We start from the raw sequence: 4,990 nt of genomic DNA, 5'->3' as shown, positions 1-4,990 counted from the left end.
TTCTCTGTATTTGCTTCTGGCTTAGCAGATTCCCTTCATGGGCCAACCATAAGCTTATGAAGGAATCTCTTTATCACTTTATCACCACCATTTCCTTGTTTGACATTTTTGCCTCCTTCTTTTTCTGCTTTGTCTAAGTATGCTCTGCTTCAAAAGCTCTAGGTTCCTCTGTATTTATAAACTCCAAAACACCCTCTTTATCTTCTTTTATCTTGCTTATCCCATTTTAAAGGTCCTATTTCTAATATTTACTCTTATTTAATCAAATCCTCTTGCATCTCTCCTGGTTATCAATATATAGATGAATGGCCTCAACATCTCACACAATTGCTTGTACAGTGATATTTTTTTCAGGAATATATGTCAGTAGTACATATAGATAGTTAGTGTCAAAAGAGGTGTGAATTTGATTGATGACTTTAAGCCCCGCCCCAAATATGATGGATGACATTAAGCCCCGCCCCAAATATGAAAATATGAAAATATGAGCATATAAAAAATATGAAAATATGAAAATATGGAAATATGAAAATATGAACTATGAAAATATAATTTATGTAAATATGAAACTATAAAAGTATGAAAATGTATTTATAATCTTAGGACACGTGGGTTTATTTTATAAACATTAGGTTCAAAATTAATACTGTGAAATTAAATATACACTTATCTTGCAGTCATAGCTATGTGTAAACTTTCTGAAAATATTCACAGGCCAGCGCTAAGATATAAGCACGAACACATTTTATAAGCATTAGATTCAAAACTAATATTATAAAATTAAATATACACTTATCCAGCGTGCAAAGCCCGCATATGTCACTACATAAAACGCTATAAAATATTCACACAACCGCTCTAAGTTATAAACTAATTGCAAGAAAATAAATATACTGTAATATCCCTTCCCAGACGGGCAAGTGTTAGTAAATTATCAAATAAAAGAACTAATCAATGGTTTATAATCACTTTCCTTCTTACTTCAACAAGCTGACAACCACAACGTAGGCAGGACAAAGAAAAAGCAGCACCACTAAAAATCCTACACCCATACAAGAAAATAAAATTTTCTAAAACGATTTTCACTCCACCTCCAAGTTTTAAGTTCACGACACGCGCGTCTTTATCTTTCCTTCACCCCATAACTGAAATGATGTTCACCCCACAGCCAACTCAAACCAAACTAACTAAAAACGAGCATATGCATGACTACATAAAATATTCACACAACCGCTCTAAGTTGTAAGAAAATAAATATACTGTAATATCCCTTCCCAGACGGGCAAGTGGTAGTAAATTATCAAATAAAAGAAGTAATCAATGGTTTATATTCACTTTCCTTCTTACTTCAACAAGCTGACAACCACAACGTAGGCAGGACAAAGAAAAACGCGCGCCACTAAAAACCCTACTCCCATACAAGAAAATAAAATTTTCTAAAATCGATTTTCACTCCACCTCCAAGTTATAAGTTCACGACAAGAGTCTTTCCTTCATAGCCAACTCAAACCAAACTAAGCTCACGGCACACCCTTAAATAAAAACGATTTTCACTCCGCCTCCAAGTTTTGAATTCACGACACGCGTCTTTATCTTTCATTCACCCCATAACTGAAATGATGTTCACCCCCTCAAACCAGACTAACTAAAACGAACGCATATGCATGACTACATAAAACGCTATAAAATATTCACACAACCGCTCTAAGTTGTAAACTAATAGTAAGAAAATAAATATACAAATTTCTAAAAACGTTATAAGCTGCATTAGAATCAAAAGCACGAAAATACATGGCCACTCCAAATGCCTGAACGCCTCTTTGTAAATTTCACCGTTTCAAAAAGACTCGTTTTTCAATTACGTACCTCCCCCATCGGAATGCGCCAAATATGATCGATCACGGCCTGTCTCTTAATTTAATTACCATACCGTGACAAACCAGGCTGCTTTAGACATTAGCCAGACGTTGAAGCAATTAGGTCCCCACAGGGAGTCGGCGCCTTCATGTTATCAATTAACAAAAGTCTTAATCTAATTTAAACGTATTCAATTTTTTTATATCATAAAGTAAAATACTTATTCTCACCCCGAATCAAAGCGATTAAGAATATATACACTCCTTCTGATTTTTACTAAAATTCTTAACACGCTTTTCAGCACTGTCTCTCGAACACCCCACTAAAAATAAATATACAATTTTCTAAAAACGATAGGGACTCTCTGCTCTAAGTTATAAGTTCACGACACGCGTCTTTCCTGCACCGTCATAACTAAAATGATGTTCACCACAGCCACCTCAAACCAAACTAAAAACGATTTTCACTCCGCGTCTAAGTTAGAAGTTCACGACGCATCTTTATTTTTCCTGCACAGTCATAACTGAAATATTCACCCCCTCAAACCAGACTAAGTTACAAGATCACGACACCGCCCTAACTAAAAACGATTTTCACTCTCCCCTCTAAGTTGTAAACTAATAGTAAGAAAATAAATATACAAATTTCTAAAACGTTATAAGCTGCATTAGAATCAAAAGCACGAAAATACATGGCCACTCCTAATGCCTGAACGCCTCTTTGAAAATTACATTACCTCCCCCATCGGAATGCGCCAAATATGATCGATCACGGTCTGTCTCATTTACTTACCATACCGTGACAAACCAGGGCCTTTCCGGCTGTTTTAGGCATTAGACAGATGTTGAAGCAATTAGGTCCCCACAGGGAGTCGGCGCCCTTCATGTTATCAATTAACAAAAGTCTTAATCTAATTTAAACGTATTCAATTTTTTTATATCATAAAGTAAAATACTTATTCTCACCCCGAATCAAAGCGATTAAGAATATATACACTCCTTCTGATTTTTAATAAAATTCTTAACACGCTTTTTAGCACTGGCTCTGCAAACTTAAGCACAACACTTTTTACATTCCTATGGTCTAAGAACAAAGTTATTAAATGAAATATTTTCCACTAACGACTCTCTTATATTCACAATGATCTTTACAAACTCGCAAGAAGAGTTATTAAAAAGGGTTCTATATGCCGCGTTAATCGGCAAATGTCGAAATTGAGCTCGTTTCACATTTACAGTACACGTTGCGAACTAAGAAAGGGCTCTTTCTGATAATGTATTTTAGCCGTGTTAATACAGTTTACTTTACATTTACAGTATGTCAACTTTAAAATATATGTCGCGATCTAAGAATGGGGTCTTTCCGTTACTTTATTTTAGCCGTGTTAATTGTGTAAATGTCAAAATTGACTTTATTTCACATTTACAGTATATTAACTTTAAAATACGTGTGGCGATCTCTCGGTAAAACAAAGTATATGCTTAGATTTGAACCTTACCGCGGCATGTGTTTGAATGAGGCTTCTTTGCCGCTAGAAAGGGTCACCGCCCCTTAGAGGCGGAACATCAACAACTCTGAACCTATGAGCTTTCTCACAAACGTCCCGCGCTTTTCGCTCCGCCCTTCCAAGGCGTTACGGGTCCCTATGTGCCGCATAAAGTGTTCTGCTTCGCGGTGTTACTACAATAACTATTCAAACATTACGAGTGTCTCCAAGATCTTGCCATAAGGTAGGCATTTTCGCTTTTTCTTCCGCAATGGCTGGCATGGCAAAAAATACTTTTGTGGTTGAGGGGAAGTGTAGATTATAGAAATATATGCCGTTAATGCCCGTCTCATCAAACTGTTGAAATAATTTTCTTCTATATCCGCTTTCAAATCAGATAGTTCCAGCGACGAAGAGCAATCTCAAAGCAGCCTCTCACTCGGAGGTATGTTTTCTGCTTTTAAATGAAAAACTGTATCTAGTCGTGCGCCCGAGTTTATAAATGAATTATTTTTCTTATTTCAGAAGGCTGTAGTTTCTGGCCGGTTGGCTGTTCAAAAAAGTGAGTCAGATCTTCTTTCGGCCGTACTTTTAATTCAAAATATTGTTTATAAGACCGCGCCGATTTAAAACTTTTAACTTCTTTAAGGATGTACATATTATTTTAATGGTAATGTAAGCTTCATGCTAATTATAGTTGTTATACAGACTAACCTTTTATAAATCGAAAGGTTGATTATAAGACCGCTACCGGTTTAAAACTTTTAACGTCTTTAAGTATGTACAAACGTATTACTTTTAAATGTTAATTACTTTTATAAGAATGTTCCGCTGATTACTTTTTAATGCAATGGTCTTTAAGTACGTACAAACCTAGTCTTTTATATTTTAGAATCGGAGGGTGAACTGTTTGATTCTTTAAATCTGACTAGTTCGCAATTGGAGGATTTAATAGCTGAAACAGATTGTCTTTTTGAGAATAAAAATCCTGCCTCAGCCAAAGAGTCCCCAGAAAGTAAGTATCACTTTCCACTCAGGGCTCGTGTGTGCGTGTGTGTGTGTGTTTGTGTGTGTGGGGAAGAAAATAAGGCGTTGGGGTTAAATATGTACTTTTTAGCAGAATACTCGACGCCTCCAAAGAGCGGGTTTTCTTCCGAAGTTTCCAGTCAGCATCTAGAATCGGCGCAAAGGCTCTCGGACAGTCTATTATTGAACATCTCATTCACGCCGCCCGGTAAGTTGAACTATTTGTGCGAGCGCGCAACAAATGTTTATTTTTAAAGAAAATTTAGTCTTGCTTGTTTTTTCAGAACCAGCCTCTCCTGGCTTACTGACTCGGATACTCGGGGATCACCGCGTTTGCATCATCACCGGACTTCTCACCCAAATAATCGGTGAACCTGAAAGATTGGATCCCGCTGCTAAGGCTGCTGAGCTGAAGGCGGAAATCGAACGAGTGCTGTTGATTTTTCAAAGTGCATTACCGGACCTTTACCCTGTCTACGGATATACGTGAAAAGGTTATTTTATTGTATGCAATTTTAGAAAACTTGTTCCCCAAATAATGTCTGGCAAAAGGCGTGCAAGTGAGGACTTGGGCGCTGGGAGCGTGCTCAAATGTTGGTTTATTGCATGACATGTCGGATG

General features: G+C 36.9%; 1 long non-coding RNA gene across 1 annotated transcript; it reads left to right on the top strand.

Annotated features, from left to right (window-relative positions):
- The first annotated feature begins 4,186 nt into the window (after positions 1-4,186).
- LOC120516053 lies at positions 4,187-4,679 on the top strand. The gene is made up of 3 exons (XR_005630763.1): positions 4,187-4,358; positions 4,461-4,577; positions 4,654-4,679. It is a non-coding gene; the product is annotated as an uncharacterized LOC120516053 (long non-coding RNA).
- The last annotated feature ends 311 nt before the right edge of the window (positions 4,680-4,990 follow it).

Source organism: Polypterus senegalus, chromosome 15 (assembly GCF_016835505.1).
Source record: "Polypterus senegalus isolate Bchr_013 chromosome 15, ASM1683550v1, whole genome shotgun sequence".
NCBI classification, from domain to species: Eukaryota; Metazoa; Chordata; class Cladistia; order Polypteriformes; family Polypteridae; genus Polypterus; species Polypterus senegalus.
This window is presented reverse-complemented; position numbering and strand designations above follow the sequence as displayed.